This window comes from Mus musculus, chromosome 17 (assembly GCF_000001635.26).
Source record: "Mus musculus strain C57BL/6J chromosome 17, GRCm38.p6 C57BL/6J".
NCBI classification, from domain to species: Eukaryota; Metazoa; Chordata; class Mammalia; order Rodentia; family Muridae; genus Mus; species Mus musculus.
Genome location: NC_000083.6, coordinates 22,263,983 through 22,282,454, shown reverse-complemented (window position 1 = coordinate 22,282,454; position 18,472 = coordinate 22,263,983).

The following is an 18,472-nucleotide window of genomic DNA, read 5'->3' as shown; positions in this document are numbered from 1 at the left end:
TAGGTTTGTTTTTTATCTCTTTACTTTGAGGTTTTGATAGTTTCTTCAGATCTATCTGAAAATGCAAAGCCCCACAGCCAAACAATGGATGGAGATTAGGAACTCTTATGGAAGAGTTGGGAGAAGGGCTGAGGGTCCTGAAGGGGATAGGAACTCCCCAGGAAGACCAACAGTATCAAATAACATGGACCCTTAAGCTCTCAGAGACTGAACCCCTAATCAAAGAACATACACAGTCTGGAACGAGTTATGTAACATAACTCAGCATATATGTAACAGATATGCAGCTTGATCTCTGTGTAGGTCTGGAATAACTGGAATGGGTCTATCCAAAAAGCTGTTGCCAGCACATGGATTTGTTCTTCTAGATAGCTGTCTTATCTGGCCTCAATGGGTGAGGAAGTGTCTAGCATCACAGATGGGCCAGGTAGGAGGATACCCAGTGGAGGTCCCATCTGCTCAGAGGAGAAGAGGAGGGGTCATGCGGGAAGAATTGTGGGAGAGAGTGACAGGGGGCCAGTGAGAGGGATGTAAAGTGAATACATAAAATAATAAAAATAAATAACAACAATAATTTATTAATAATGTAATAATAATAAATTAATATTATTATTAAAGAAATTGGAGAGATCTCATACTACCAACTTAATAGCACACCTGAAAGCTCTAGATCAAAAATAAGCAAAAAGCTCTAGAGGAGTAGATAGCAGGAAATAGTCAAACTGCCAGCTGAAATCAGTCAAAAAATTGAAACAAAGAGAACAATACAAAGAATCAACAAAACCAAGAGCTGTTTCTTTGAGAAAATTAACAAGATAGACAAGCCCTTAGCCAACCTAACTGAAAGGCACAAATTAACAAAAATCGCCAATGAAAAGGGAAACATAACAAAAGACATTGAGGAAACCCATATATATATATATAAAATGTATAATTATTAATATATATAATATATATATAATTAGATCTTTCTTTAAAAACATGTACTCCCCATAAAACAAAAATCTAAATGAATGATTTCTAGACAGATACCATGTACCAGTGTTAAATCAAGATCAGGTAAACTGGGGGATTTTGGGATAGCATTTGAAATGTAAATGAAGAAAATATCTAATAAAAAAGAAAGAAAGAAAGAAAGAAAGAAAGAAAGAAAGAAAGAAAGAAAGAAAGAAAGAAAGAAAGAAAGATCAGGGAAATTATCTAAACCTTACTAAAACCCCTGAGAATCTAGTAGTGATCATTAAAGAGCCCAGGGCCTGATGGTTTTAGTGCAGAATTCTACCACACTTTCAAAGATAAGGCAATATTCCTGAAAATATGGCACAAAACAGAACCAGAATGAACAGTACCTAATTCATTCTATGAAGCCACAACCATCCTAATAGCTAAACCACACAAATTTTTAACGATGAAAGAGAATTTCAGACCAATTTGGCTGATGAACATGGGTGCAAAAATACTCAATAAAATGATTGCAAGCTGAATTCAAGAACACGAGAAAAACATCATTCACCATGGTAAAGTAGGCTTCACCCAAGGGAGGCATGGATGTCTCCATATACAAAAATTGATCAACTTAATCCAATGTATAAAAAACTAAAAAAAAAAATCACTTGTTCATCTCATTGGATGCTGAAAAAGCCTTGACAAAATCCAAGCCCCCTTCATGTTAAAAGTATTAGAGAGATCAGGAATACAAGTCCCTATTCGTTCAGAAGAGAAGAGGATGGGGAATAGGGAATGGGGGAAGTACTGTGGGAAGAGGTGACGGGGAGGGGGCAATAAGCGAAGATGTAAAATGATGATGTAAAAAAAATTAAATTAAGTAATAAAAACTGAAAGAAAAAAGTGGCAAGGGCATCTAATTAGATGCTGAAAATACCTTTGACAAAATCCAACACCCCTTCACTATAAAAGTCTTGAAGAGTTCAGGGATTCAAGGCATATAGTGAAACATAATAAAAGCAATATATTGCAAGCCAGTAGCCAACATTGAATGAAATGGAGGGCAACTTAAAGCAATTACACTAAAATCAGGGACAAGACAAAACTGCCCACTTTCTAACTGTGTATTCAATATAGTACTTAAAATTCTAGATAAAGATATAAGAAAATATTTGGGGATCAAGTGGATGTGAGTTGGAAATAACATAGTCCAGGTATCAATATTCACAGATGATATGATAGTATACATAAGCAACCCTCACATTTCTACCAGAGAACACGTCTAGCTGATAGACAACTTCAGCAAAGTGGCTGGATAGAAAATTAAATAAAAACAAACAAACAAACAAAAGCCCAATAGCTGTCTTTTATACAAATGATAAACAGGCTGAGAAAGAAATTAGGGTAACAACACTCTTCACAATAGCTACAAATAATATAAAGTATCTTTGTGTACCTCTAACCAAGCAAATGAAAGTTCAGTATAACAAGAATTTCAAGTCCTTGAAGAAAGAAATTGATGAAGATATCAGAAGATGGAAAGATCTCCCATGCTCATGGATAAGTAGAAATAACATAGTGAAAATAACCATCTTACCAAAAGCAATCTACACATTCAATGCAATTTCCATCAAAAATCCAACACAGATATTCATAGACCTTGAAAAAATAATAAACCTAGGATAGCCAAATCAATCCTGGACAAAAAAAAATTTTGGAAGAAATCACCATCACTGACCACAACCTGTACTACAGAATAATAGAAATAAAAATTGCATGGTATTGGTACAGAAAAAAAAGCTTGATAACTATAATAGAATTAAAGACCCAGAATTAAACCCACAGACCTATGGACGCTTGTTTTTTGACAAAGAAGTCAAAACTATACAATGGAAAAAAGAAAGCATCTTAAACAAGTGGAGTTGGATATCTGCATGTAGAACAATGCAAATAGATTCATATGTATCACCCTGCACAAAACTCAAGTCCAAGTGGATCAAAGACGTCAACATAAAACCCCATACCCTAAGTCAAATAGAAAAGATAGTGGGGGAAAAAAAGCCTTAAATACATTGATGTAGGAGACAATTTCCTGAACAGAACAGCAGTGGCTCAGCAAGATCAACAATTGATAAATGGTACCTCATAAAACTAAAAAGCTTATGCATGGCAAAGAGTACTGTCAATAAGACAAAACAACAGCCTAGACTTTGACTCAAGTACAAGTATATCACTTGAACTTCACTAACAATATGTAAGACAAAGGGCTGGTACCCTAAATACATAAAGAACTCAAAAAGTTAGACTCCAACAAAGGAAAATCCTAATTTAAAAATGAGCTACATAGCTAAACAGAATTATTAACAGAGGAATCTGAAATTTCTGAGAAACACTTCAAGAGATATTTAACATTCTTAGTCCTCAGAGAAATACAAATCAAAATGTCCCTGATATTCTATCTTACAACCATCAGAATGGCTAAGATCAAAAACTAAAGGGCCAGCAAATACTGGCAAGGCTATCAAGAAAGGGGAGCCATCCATTATTATGCATGGGGATGCAATCTTGTACAACCACTCTGGAAATCAACCTGGAAGTTTCTCAGAAATTATAGTTCATTTACATTATATAATACTATTTATTTATTTATTTATTTATTTATTTATTTATTTATTTATTTATTTAAAACAAATGCATCATGAAGTTTACCTGCCTGCAAATGGATGGAACTAGAAAACATCTTGTGTGATATAACACAGTTCCAAAATGACATGCTTGCTGTATACTCAGTGATAAGTGAATACTAGCCATCAAGAACGGAATACCCATGATATATCTCAAAGACTCAAAGAAGTTTAACAAGAAAGAAGGACCAAGCAAAAATATTCTAATATCTCTAAGAAGGGGTTTCTTAGTCAGGGTTTCTATTCCTGCACAAAAATCATGACCAAGAAGCAAGTTGGGGAGGAAAGTGTTTATTCGGCTTACACTTCCCTACTGCTGTTCATCACCAAGGAAGTTAGGACTGAAGGTCAAGCAGGTCAGGAAGCAGGAGCTGATGCAGAGGCCATGGAGGGACGTTCCTTATTGGCTTGCTTCTACTGGCTTGCTCAGCCTGCTCTCTTATAGAACCCAAGACTACCAGCCCAGAGATGGTCCCACACACAAGGGATCTTTCCCCCTTGATCACTAATTGAGAAAATGCCTTACAGTTGGATCTCATGGAGGCATTTCCTCAACTGAAGCTCCATTCTCTGTGATAACTCCAGCTGTGTCAAGTTGACACAAAACTAGACAGTACAAGGGGGAATAAAATAGTCATAGGAGGCAGAGAGAGGGAGGAAACTGCTTGAGAGAGGGGATTGGGAGGGGAATGAAGAGTCGGGATTAGGTGTGGGGAGAGACTAGAGAAAGGATGAGGAGAATGAATGGAAATCTGCAGTTGCGGGAGGTGGGGAGGTTGGGAGTGGAGGAATCTCTAGGAAGTCCCAGAGTCCTGGGAATGGTGAAGATTCCCAGTAGTCAATGTGGGTGCCCATAGCCTAGATGCCTAATAGTGGGGGCACAGAAACTGAAGAGGCAACTTCAAGTAACCAGGCAGGACCCCCCAGTGGAGGGATAAGGACCCATCCCACCCACAAAACTTAGGAGCCAGAGACTGAAGGAATGTCCAGACAAGAGCTAGTCCAGCTGGAATTTCATCCCAAGGGCAAGCATCAATCTTTGACACGATTTATGGTTCGCTGTTATTCTTGCAAATGGAAGCCTAGCATAACTGTTCTCTGAGAGACTCTATCCAGCAACAGTCTGAAACAGATGCAGATACACAGCTAGACAGTGGACATTTGTTTTATGCAAAAGTTGGGAGAAGAATTAAGGGACCCAAAGAAAACAAAGATTCTACAGGAATACCAATACAGTCAATTAACCTGGACCCTTGTGGGTTCCCAACACTGAACCACCAACCAAAGAATAAGCCCGGGCTGGACCTAGGTCCCTGCACATAGGTAGCTGATTCACAGCTTGGTCTTTATACAGGTCATGCAACAACTGTAACTGGGGCTGTCCCTGAATCTGTTGTCTGCCTACAGGATCCAACCATAACAGCCCTCTGAGAGGCACTACCAAGCACCCAATGGAAAGAGATTCAGAGACCTACAGATAAACATTGGGTGGAGTTCAGGAAGCCTTATGGACAACTGTGTGAAGAATTGAGGGTTATGGAAGCTGATAGGATGACTAACAAAGTCAAATAACCTGAACCCTTTGGGGCTCCCAGAGACTGAGCCACCAACCAAAGAGCAAACATGGGCTGGACCTAGGCACCCTGCACATATGTAACAGATGTGCAGCTTGGTCCAACAACTGGAAATAGTGGTGTTCCTGAATCTGTTGACTGTCTGCCTGTTTGTCCCATTTCTCTAAATGGGCCTGCCTTGTCTGGCCTTAGTGGGAGAGGATGTGCCTAATGGGCTTAGGAAAGCAGTGACTGGAAGTGCCGGAGGGTTGGGGGGGGAAGTGGGCATAATGAGTATGTGAGTGGGGAGGGATGAAGGGAGGAGAGATCTGTGTTAGGGGTTACTAGGAGGGGTAGGTTGCTAATGCTGGGATGCAAAGTGAATATATAAATAAAAAAATATTACAGAAAAATATTTTGGCAAGATTTCTTTTTCACTATTATGGCTATTTCAAAGCTCTGTGAGTTTATTTTCATCCTTACTTTCTAATGCCTCTGTTCTACCACTTGTATTTTCAAGAGAAAACTGTCTTTTTCAAATGGAGCTTTCCAGAGACCTTGAACCATTACACACCCGTCATTCTCTGTCCAATCTCTGGTGCTCCAGACTTTATTCCACCTCTTGTTTCATGTATGTTTTGGGGTTGGTTTTGTGTGGTTGACCAGGCTGTCATATATTCATGATTCAAAATGCAATGTAAATGACATTATGGTTTACCATAATTAACTCCAAATCCTGTAGCTTTCATATTTTCCCAACTCTTCAGTAATGTATCCCATGATTCAGTTGTTTTAATATGATGTTCCCATTCAGTCATTTGCTATTTCTATCTTCTTGATGGAGAAAACACATACTGCAATGTTGAGCATAACCATGTGTGTAGCTAACACTTTGACACCATAGAATTTTAATCTACTCCAGGGCACTTTTAACTCTTTCCTAACTATATGAGTCCTTCAATTTTTGTTATCTTTACTATTGTAAAAGCATGCATCAATTGTTTACTCTTCAATACTACAGCACAGAAAACAAATCACTAATATTTCAACAATGAACATTTGACTTATATGGTGAGGTATTTGATGGATAGAAGGTGATATGCCTTTCATTGGACACCACTTTACAAATTTCCCAAGCCTTTGGAAATCTGTGAGGGATTAGATAATGATATAAATATCATCAAGCAGAGGGGATTGAGTTCATACATTGACATCACCTGTCTGTCCAAGTGCTTGCATTCTCAGTTTTGTTATGAGAAAGTCTACAAACTGAAGTTTCCACTGTTTTCTAATTTAGGTACATTAGCCCAGATAGAGTAGCAATTGATGCCAGAAAACTGTCATCAAATCCTGAAATTCAATGTATGAGCCAGCATGTAGATTCGCTGCCTTAATCACAGCATTCAGGAGGCTGAGGCAGACAAATCCACTCTAAGATCAGGTTTCGTCTTTATGGTGACTTCTGTGCCAGACAGGGCAACAGAGTGATACAGTTATCTAACAAAAGAAAACCAAGACGAAACAATAACATTGAGCCAATTTGGCTGTTCATTCATGAGAACAGTGCGTTTGTTGGAGCAAGAAAACAAAAGATAATTAGAGTCTATGATTTTCATATAGTTGAATGATATTATTTAATAGATGATTTCTAATTTAGTTCTCATTGATAGAACAATTCCTAACTATAAAAATGTGTCACGATATCCTCCTACAACATGCATACATTCTGTGCTATTTCAGACACAAAGGTGTAACACAAAGAAGTCAGGAAATTTGTAAATATAAAAAAAGATAAGAAATAGCAACTTTCTCACGTTGAATTATATCGATAGGTTTCAAATTCAATATGAATTCTTACCTATGCATGCCATAAATATTTAACAAATAAAAGTTTTCCCACAATTAGAAAAACAGAAGTCACCATGTAAATCCAAATGTGGTAACAAATGCCTTTAATCCCTCTACTTGGAAGTCGGAGGCAGGTGAATCTCTGTTACTTTGTGTTCAGACCAAATAGAGCTACACAGTGAGACCCTGTCTCAAATAAATAAATGAATAAATAATTAAATAAATAAATAGCAAAAGAATGCAACATATAATGACACATTTCAGAATGCTGTGTTAACATTACCGAGGGCATTGGTATGATAGAAAATTAATACACAAAGTTAGTTTGTAAATGTTATTTTTATAAACAGTTACTGTGTATTGAATAATGTCTATTCTCAGAATCATTTATATCTGCACTATTTCCTCATATGACTAGTTTCCTGACAGCTCTCTGAGAATGCCCAGTCCTGAAGCCAAGGCACTTTCTTAAATATGTTGGTGAGGGAATACAGGTGAAAATGTACCCACTTATTTACTGGTTCAAAGTGTCGATACAGTGGGTGAGAAATTAAACCAGGCTTGGTTTCATGGGGTAATAGCAAGACTGAGGCTATGACAATTTTATTGACCTTTTATACCCTTAACAAAAATGGAATATAGTGGCAAATTCCAGGATCAATACAGTTGTAGGTAACAGGATGCAGTGATATTTCCAAAGTTTAAAGAGTAGAAAAGGTAATGTCTACACAAACTGTTTTGTCATGGTTTCACACTTCTGTGACTTCTAAAGGAATATACAGAGGAACACAAAATGTTCTGAAGACTTCCCTTCCTTAAGAAGTACCACAGTTTCTCAGGAATTTTACTACACACAGTATACCTTGAGCCCAGAGCTCTAACTTCAAAAACAGTGATGCATATTCTGGAGGCAGGGAGACCATGCCAACACCACAGTTCCATGCACAGGGTGGTTAATATGCATGTATGAATTTAAAATGTAGATGTTTGTAATTGCATCAATAGCATGAGAACCATCATTCCAAACAAGCCATAATATCAATCCTCTACCAGATGATTCTTCTTGGTACCCATACAATGAACAAAACAACAACAAAATACTCTGATTATTTCCAGTTCATATATTCTAAAGTTCATCAGATTTCTAATTGGTAAATACAGCAGCATATGAGGTGTGTCTCTCTTCAAAGGAACAGAACAATTAATTGCTCCAAAGTTACTGTTCAATAAGCCTGTTTCTCATCCCTAAACATCAGATGATCCCATTGCCTTGCTGACTAGGGACTATTCAAAGACCGCCCTCACAGTCATACTAGTGTTTCTCATCACTGCTAGATCCCATCACTCTCCTCTCTTTGGTTTTGAACAATGTTACTAGAGAGGTCTCCTGGACCACCATGCCCTGGTCCAGGTAACCTGACTCCTGTAATTCATCTTTCATCATGTTCAAAATCAAAGCCATCAATAGCTGCTTGGTTATTATACATATGGACCCCAGAAGTCAGGACAGGTAGAAAAGATAAACAGGACCCTAAAAGATACCTTAACTATATTGACCTAAGAGACTGGTGATGACTGAGTAACTCTCGTCTTTGCTCTCTACCAGGTATGAATCTTCCCTTACCAGATGGGACTTATAGGGTTGTGGTTCCCTTGTCCACTCTGCTACAGGTCACAGCCACTCAGGGAGGCAGGACACGGGAGTTGACCATGCTTACCCCACACTGTCACCAGTGGGGGTTGGGATGTAGGGAAGCACCACAGCCAGGGTGGGAAGATGCAGTCTGAGGTGCTGAACAGCTAGCGCTGGTTTAGGGGTCCCTGGGTCTGCAAGGAAGCTGGAGTCCTCTGGTTCTCAGGCTCTCTGTTCACAGAAGCCGCTGCTGGAAGCTGCAGAACAGCTGAGAATGGAGTGGGGGCCTGCAGGATGGATCGAGATTGAGGCCAAGAGGGGCGACACAGCTCTGACTGTGGTGATATTTCTTGGCTTAATAGCAGCAGACTTGGGCTTGGTCTTAGTGACAGTCGTGACTGAGAGTACAGAGATGCCTTCTATGGAGATTAGAGAGGGGCTTTGTAGGCAAAAGCTGTCTTCATAACCCCCCCCCCATGCAGATCCCAATGAAAAGAGGCAGTCCATGTTTCCAAATCATGTATTATTATGGTGGAAAGTTGATATGTAAAACCATACCTCACCTCTCAGTGTAGGCCTGAAGTTTTGCAGGGAGGAATGTCTGGGAAGAAAAGTTATTGGCTAAGTCCTGCAGGCCTTTAGGTGTCAGAGACCATCCCGTGAGAAAGTGAGCCCTTCACCATCTCCCTAACAGGCCAAATGGCCTCGTGCTAAGAGCTGGTTATCACCCCCTTCCTCCCTATTCTGTTCCTGGCACCTGAGGCTGTAAAAGCTGAATTATAGTCCCCTCTTCCCTATCTCTTCCTGAGTTCCCATGACATCCAAGGACATGAGCCCAGCCTGACACCCAAGGATGTCTAGGATGATCGATGTTCCGGAGATAAGATGCAAAGTGCCCAATGCCTGGCGCCTGACTTCGGCCCCCATGTTAGCAGATGCCTACTTCTTTGTTCTTTGTATAATTCTCCCTCGACCCCTCCAATATTCCCTGCGATGTATGCTTTAAAAAGAAGGAACCTCAGCATAATAAACGAGACCTCGATAGATACCCTTCCTGGTCTCCTATTCCTCTTTTTCTTCCTTCCATCCTCTTCCAGGTTTGTGGTCTCCCTCGCACCCACGAATAACTGAATCCCGCGGGACGGGATATTTAGGTACCTCATTAAAATGAAGATCTGCCTTGAGCCTATGTTACCATAGGTCACATTCTCTACATGGGGAGGGGCTTCGGGCATTGCCCTTACATGACAGATGGCCACAAACCAATGGTGCCAGGTGAGGGAGATGTGGCTATTGTCAAGGGCCTGGTACCTGGGAGCAAGAGAAGTTCCTACCATCTCTTTAGGGTCTCTGGGGCTTTTAGCCTTAGCTCAACCAAGGACTGTGGTACCTTTCAAGGTCCCACAGGACTCACCCCTTTTAAAATCATGTTCAGGATTCTACCTCCCGCATTGTTATTAACATACAGGCAGAAGTCATTGCTGAGTCTGAATATTGTCAATTGCTATATGATCTCAAAGGTGTTCAATGGGTTCCTGAACATGTTTGGCTTAAACTTCTTGTTCTCCATGAAAGAGGTCCCCCTAGAGCTCTGATCCTGGGACCAGGTGAGAACACCATCTTGTATTCCAGCCCGCGGACCGCAGAAACAACAGAGCTTCTTAGATAGGGTCTCTTCAGGCCACCATCATCTGCCAGGAGGCAGAGCTGAGACCCAGACCTCTGTGCACTTTCCCGCCAGTGGAGGGTCAGCTTCCAGGGAGTGCAATGATCCCAGGACAAGGTGAGAATGCCATCCTGTATCTCAGGTCTCTCAGAGACCATTCCTAGCAGAAGAGAGTGTGCGGGCTGCAGAAGCAACATAGCTTCTTGTACAGGGTTCCTTATGGCCTTCATCTTCAACCAGGATTTGGAGCAGAGCTCCAGACCTCCGTGCACTTTCCCTGCAAGAGGAGAGCTTGCCTGCACAAAGTGCTCTGACCACTGAGACTCAGAAGAGAGTTGGACTCTCAGGAGTGCTGACAGAGGGTAACAGAATCACAGGAGGAAAAAGCTCTAGCCAGAGACAGCTAAAACAACTAACACCAGATAGTAGCAGATGGCGACAGGCAAACAAAAGAATCTTACTAACAGAAATCAAGACCACTTGGCATTATCAGAACACAGTACTCCCACCAGAGCAAGTCCTGAATACCCCAACACACCCGAAAAGCAAGATTTGATTATAAAATCATATCTCATGATGCTGGTAGAGGATTTTAAGAAGGGCATTAATGACTCACTTAAAGAAATACAGGAGAACACCGCTAAACAGCTAGAAGTCCTTAAAGAGGAAGCACAAAAATCCCTTAAAGAATTACAGGAAAACACAACCAAATAGGTGATGTAATTGAACAAAACCATCTAAGAGCTAAAAATGGAAGTTAAAAACAATAAAGAAAACCCAAAGGGAGACAACTCTGGAGATAGAAATCCTAGGAAAGAAATCAGGAACAAGCGACAGAATACAAGAGATGGAAGAGAGAATCTCAGGTGCAGAAGATTCCACAGAGAACAGGGTACAACAATTAAGAAAACACAAAATGCAAAAAGATCCTAACTCAAAACATGCAGGTGAAGAATAAAGATAAAAAATTACTGAACTCTTCCTCACCCCAGAGCCCGACCCCTCCTATCTAGAGATAGTTCCCAGAACACTCCTGAACTCTTCACCCCAGAATGCATTCCTGAACTCCTCACCCTAGAGTTCGAACCCTCCCAACTAAAGACTGTTCCAAGAACATTTTTGAGATAAGGGCCTCCTGGAACAACCTCAGAATGAACCGAGTACATTGCCAAATAATAGGACATGACCCCTTAGTTACGTAGAATTCCCTTGGCAGAACCTCTTGTCCCTTGGCAGAACCCCTTAGTTATGCAAACTTGTACTTTCCCTGCCCCGCTCTCCCCCCTTCAGTTTTTCCTATATAAGCCTGTGAAAAATTTGGCTCGACGTCGATTCTCCTCTACACCATACTAGGTGTATGAGTTTCGACCCCAGAGCTCTGGTCTATGTGCTTTCTTGCTGTTACTTTATTAAATCTTACCCACTACATTTTGAGTTCGGTCTCAGTGTCTTCTTGGGTCCGCGGCTGTCCCGAGGCTTGAGTGAGGGTCTCCCTTCGAGGGTCTTTCACAGGAAATCCAGAACACAATGAGAAGACCAATCCTAAGGATAATAGGTATAGATGAGAAAGAAGATTTTCAACTAGAGGGCCAGTAAATATCTTCAACAGAAGCCTGGTGTCTAGGAGACATGAGGGATGACCTACTGTCCCATGTAGGTGAATTACACCACCAGGTCCTGGGGTTCACAACCTCATCTCAAACGGAGAACAAACTGTCTGTGCATAGCACATTGTCCCACAGTATTCCATGACAAAACCAAATTCACACAATATCTTTCCATGAATCCAGCCCTTCAAAGGATAATAATGGGGAAAAAATGAACAGGAGGAAGGAAATTATGCCCTAGAAAAAGCAAGAAAGTAATTCTTCTTCAAACTTAAAAGAAGATAGCCACAAGAATAGAATCCCAACTCTAACAACAGAAATAACAGGAAGCAACAATTACTTTTCCTTAATATCTCATAATATCAATGAACGCAATTCCCCATAAAATGACATAGACTAGTTGACTGTCTACATAAACAGTACCCAACTTTTTGCTGCTTACAGGAAACCCATCTCAGGTGAAAAGACAGAGGTACTCTAGTACCTCAGAGTAAAAGTCAGGAAAACAATTTTCCAAGCAAATGGTCCGAAGAAACAAGCTGGAGGAGCCACTCTAATATCGAATAAAATCAACTTCCAACCTAAAGTTACCAAAAAAGACAAAAAGGGGCACTTCATACTCATCAAAGGTAAAATCTTCCAATATGAACTCTCAGTTTTGATTATCTATGATCCAAAATCAAAGGTATTCACATTCATTAAATAAACTATAATAAAGGTCAAAGCATTCATTGCACCTCACAAAATAATAGTGGGAGACTTGAACTCCCCACTCTCATCAATGGACAGATCCTGGAAACAGAAACTAAACAGAGACACATGGAAACTTATAGAAGTTATGAAACAAATGGATTTAACAGATATCTTCAGAACATTTTATCCCAAAACAAAAGGATATACCTTGTTCTCAGCACCTCATGGTATTTTCTCCAAAATTGACCATATAATTGGTCACAAAACTGGCCTCAACAGATAAAAAATATTGAAATTATCCCATGTATCCTATCAGATCACCACGGACTTAGGCTGACCTTCAATAACAGCATAAATAATAGAAAGCCAACATTCACTGAACAACACTCTACACAATAATACCTTGGTAAAGAAAGGAAGAAAGGAAGGAAGAAAGAAAGAAAGAAAGAAAGAAAGAAAGAAAGAAAGAAAGAAAGAAAGAAGAAAGAAAGAAAGAAAGGGGGAGAGAGAGAGAGAGAGAGAGAGAGAGAGAGAGAGAGAGGAAGAAAGAAGTTAAAGACTTATTAGAGTTTAATGAAAATGAAGCTACAACATACCCAAACTTATGGGACACAATGAAGGCAGTCACCATGAGGAAAACACATAGTTCTGAGTGCTGCCAAAAAGAAACTAGAGAAAGCATACACTAGAAGCTTGACAGCACATCTAAAAGCTCTAGAACAAAAGGAAGCAAATTTACCCTAGAGGAGTAGACAGCAGGAAATAAACTCAGGGCTGAAATCAACAAAGTGAAAACTAAAAGAAATATTTAAAGAATCAATCAAACCAGGAGTTGGTTCTTTAGAAAATCAACAAGATAGATAAACCCTTAGCCAGACTCACTACAGGGCACAGGGACAGTATTCTAATTAACAAAATCAGAAATGAAAGGGGGGACATTATATAATAGAATGCGAGGAAATCCAAAATATCATCAGCTCCTACTACAACAGGCTCTACTTAACAAAACTGAAAAACCTGGATGAAGTGGACAATTTTCTAGACAGCCGCCAGGTACCAAAGTTAAGTCAGGATCAGATTAACAATCTAAACAGGGTCATATCCCCTAAATAAATAGAAGCAGACATTATTAGTCTCCAACAACAACAACAACAACAACAACAAAGCCCAGGTCCAGAAAGGTTTAGAGCAGAGTTCTATCAGACCTTCAAAGAAGACCTAATCCCAACAATCCTCAAACTATTCCACAAAACAGAAATAGAAGGAGCTCTACCAAATTCATTATATGAAGCCTCAGTTAAACCACGCAAAGACCCAACAAGGAAAGAGAACTTCAGACCAATTTCTCTTATGAATATCGATGCAAAAATACTCAATAAAATTCTCGCAAATCAAATCCAAGAAGACTTAAAGACAATCATCCATCATGAACAAGTAGGCTTCATCCCAGGGATGCAAGGATGGTTTAATATATGGAAATCCATCAACATAATCTGTTGTGGCCACCAGCAGCTCGCAACGTGAACGGTTTGACTGATATGGCTACTCGAGCTGTAAGAGAGGAATCTAGACGGGGCGAAAGAAGAAACGGAGCTAAGACAAATTCATTCTGATCAAAGCTCAAATTTTATTGTTGCGACACTAGTTATGAAGGAAGGGGGAGGGGACCCGATTCCTGCCGAATAATCTCTGGTCCAGTAGAAAGGTGAGCATGTGTGTGGCTCCGAACAGCCAAGCGGCAGGTTCTAGCAGAGGGCGTGGCAGAACAAATGAGCAGGACGCTCCACCCCTGAGCAAGCATGTTTCAGGCTGGGCGAGGGGAAACTACATTTCCTCCCTTTTGTTAACAAAAATTTAAAAAGGAAAAAGCTGGCCTGGGGGGGGGGGGGATTTATCTGTGCTCAATAGTTCTGCCTGGATTCTAGGGCTAAAGAAAAAAAAAACTGTCTCTGTGGGATTCCCTAACTTTTCTTATGGTAAACTGTATCTGGCTTAAGACTGTCCTTTCTTATCTTAGTAAACAACTAACTGAAAAGCCTGGAGCTGTAGGCTCTGACTTTATAATGCTAATTAATACTGAATAGGTAGCTTTTTGGTTGAATTTTAAGTAGGGCGTTGGAACCCTGGCTAAGTTTGACTGAACAAATTTGAAATACATTATATTAAGAATAACAGTAAGTTGATATTCTTCCGCATTTTTGGATGATAGGTGGGAAAAAGGGAGAAGGGGTACGACTGGCTCCGTAGTACAAGGCCAATTGGCTTTTTTTTTATTTGGGTGGGAGGCAGTGAAGGGCTTGCCCTTTCAACAATACGGTCTCCAATCTCTCTCCCCCCTATTAATTAAGTTAAATAAGGCAACGCTTAACTGAGGTGATCAAATGATTTTCTCATCCGTAGATGAGTGGGCTTTTAACCTTGGCTTGGGTGGACATTAACCCGATTTCTCCCGTGGGTGCTGTTATGACCCACACCTGTGGCTCTCGGTATCTTTTGGGGAGGGGAGGCAGAGCCGAAAATATTTTTGGTTTTTAGCCAAAATTTGATACCAACCTCCTTTAAACCGGGTTTATCTAACAGGAAACTCAGAAATGGTCAAGCTGGACCTTTCCCTGCAGTAGCTCTCTGCACCAAGCAATACTCATACTGAATTTGTACGATCACAAACCAGTATGCACAGTTCTGAGTGCTGTGCAGCTTCTAAAGGAGAATTATCAACCTCAGATTTAGCAAGGCCTAAGCAATAATTATATCATTAGTAACACCACGACTTGTGGCTAAAATAGGAGCTGGAAGTCGTTCCTCTTCATCCCTGTTTTTTCTACAGCCTAAGAAACTAAGGGGACCTCGCAGTAACAGCAAGGGTGAAAAGCCAGAGGCCAGCTAAGGGACTAAGCCCGTCTATTACAATAAAAACCAATCTTTATTAATATAGAAATATCTACTTTTCTAGCCCTTTAGGAAAACCTAAATTTTAAATCAGACCGAAGGCCACGTGCTGGAATGTTCTGAGAATGGAGATAACAGCTGCCACCTGTGTGCTCTAGGGGGGGCAGGGATGCATATCCGCTGGTCCGGCTGGAGAATGCTGATTAATCCTGCTTGAAAAACAAAAGCTTGACAGTGAGAAAGTAAGAAAGCAGAAATTCTTTTGGGGAAGTCTAGGTACTTTATTTAAATGTAAATTGTAAAGCTGAGGTTAATCTCTAGCCTCTTGTCCGGTAACAGGCTCTGAGAGTAGCAGAACAGCTTTTCTGGGAGCTTTCACTCTCAGCTGAATTCTAAGCACAAAAGGAATTTTAGTCTTCAGAGTGATACTTACGAGAAGAGTCAGAATCTGTGTTCATCTGACAAATTAATCTCTCTGGCAGCCACCGTGCTCCATCTTCATCTCGTGAAAAAACACAAACTGAGACCCTACCCCAAATTAGAACTGGATCTGGGCCCTTTCATTCATTAGTCAGGGGGTCCTTCTATTTTACCAATGTATAAGAATTAGTAGTAACTGGATGCCTGTGGCTATCCGCTGCAGACTGGCCTTTGATATCGGTTTGTAAAAAATTTAGGACAAATAAGGTGAAGGCAATGTAGGCCTTTGGTGACCTTGGGGGATATAGCTGCCCCTCTTTTGTTTTAAAAAGCCAATTTTTTAAGGTGCGATAAGCACGTTAAGGTGCGATGAGCACGTTGCTTCCAAATGTCTCAGTATATCTTTGTCACTCCAATTTGTTTGATTGTCTTTCCTGATCTGGCACTCACCCCGACAGTGTAAGAACATGTCCTTGTTGCTCCATGAATTCTGTCTGTCTGATCATTGATTTAAGTGTCCAGAGTAGTTAGTTAAGGAACAATTAAAGGTCTGGTCATGTGGCTTAGCTGTTAAGGGGACCCCCTGTTCTTGCATTTCCAGGTTCAATTTCCTGCAACTGCCTTGGGACTTTATATCTTGCCCAGAACTTAGGTTCAGAGGATCTTTTGCCCTCTTTTGGATCTGCTGTAGGATCTGTATCCATGAAATGCACAGACCTACATATAGGCAAAGATACCCCTCCAAATAAAATTAAAATTAAAAATTTGTTTTAAAACTCCACTATAAATGATCTGGAGATATACCATAAGGACTCAAGAAATAGTACAGGAAAGAACATAGAGGCAGTACAGGAATGAACATAGAGGAGTCCTTCTTACTATGAAAGTAAAGGTGAGCCTGAATATGTAACAGGACAGCTGACACCCTCATGCTAACTTTGGAAGAGTTAGGACTGATAATACCACTAACAGGTTCATTAACACTGACTTCCTGAAACATTGATTTTCTTTCAAAATTCAAAGTTTCTGAAATGTCTTGCCCCAAAACAATATTTATGACAGTGTAATTTCAGATTATCTACTTGGCAGTAGTGAACATCTCCTAGGGTAGGGTAAAGATGAATTATTAGTGTAACGCCATTTGCCGAGGGATAGATATGGCTATCAAGCTTAAAGAAAGCTTTCCAGGGTTATTTACAGTGTCAAAACTTAGAATATTTTATGTAAGTGTAGAGAGTGCAGCTGGAATTTCATTTGTACATTTAAGTAGTGCTACTTTTTAGAGGGAGCAATTTATTCTACTATAATTTGTAATATGAAAAATATGAATGTAAGAAAATTATACTCATTCCTCATTTTCTTTGACTGATCCATCCAGCTCCTCTACCTTGTCTTCCAGCCCGATATTCTGTCTGCAACCTAATCTCTTTGAGATACGATTATTAGGTTTATTGTATTTTTATTCTCTTTTCTATTAATTTCAATTTTTTCCTATGTGTCTACACATGAATATTAACTTTCATATCCTACCTTAACCCATTTCTGTCAGGTATTTGGTATTTTGTTTTGTTTTGTTTTGCTTTTTTGTCCCAAATTATTTTGTTTCTATCTTTTTTGAGTCAATTCACATGATATAGAAGCTTTGACCTTCTGGAACATGACTCTGGTTTTGTAGTTCCATACATTGGGAATTACTTAAATTTCTCTTCTTAGGAGATACAGAAGAAGTTTGTTCTTTGAGCCAAATTATTTTATCTTAGTTTTAGCTTCCCCCCCCCCCTGGGGGTAGGCGCTGCTGTGGGTTCTGAGCATTAAATGTTAAGATATTTGCTCTCTTTTTGTGTGTTTTCAGCCCAGGGGAAGGGAGATTACAGGCAAGCAGGGAGGGTGGTGATGGTATACCAATGAGAAAATATAGTCTATATAATGTTTATATGAAGGGTTTAGAACCCAGGGTGGGGGTCAGACACGAGGGTACAGCATCCTATTTGATCTGTTTCTGGTATAGGCTGGCAAAGAGTATGTGGGGAGGCTGTACAGAGAGGATCCAGGGCAGCCTGAGACAGAGTGGGAAAGATACATAATGATTCAAGGTAACAGTACAAGGAAGAATTTGAAGGTATCTCTGCTAGTGTGAGGATAAGTGTAATGTCTGGATAAATGATTTCAAGTGGCCAAACTGAAGAAATAAATGTCAAGTCAGTGATAAGTATTGGTTTTTATGGTCTGTGGAATCTCATTTATTTATATACCCTGCCTTTGATCAAATGCACTGCATCTTCCTCAGCTCCATATACCCACTCCCATAATGCTTCTTCACATCTCCATATTCACAATTTTTAAAGTACTAAATCAACATACTTGGTGGATGTGCATGAGTACATCTCTGAAAAGAACTTCCTGTCCTTCTTCCAAGTCCAAGAGCTGCTAACAAAATGTAGTGGTGTGATGATCCCTTTCTTCCATGCAGGGCTTTGAACTGAGTTAATCTTGTACAGGGTTTTTGCATGCAGGCACAGCTTTCATGGAATTAT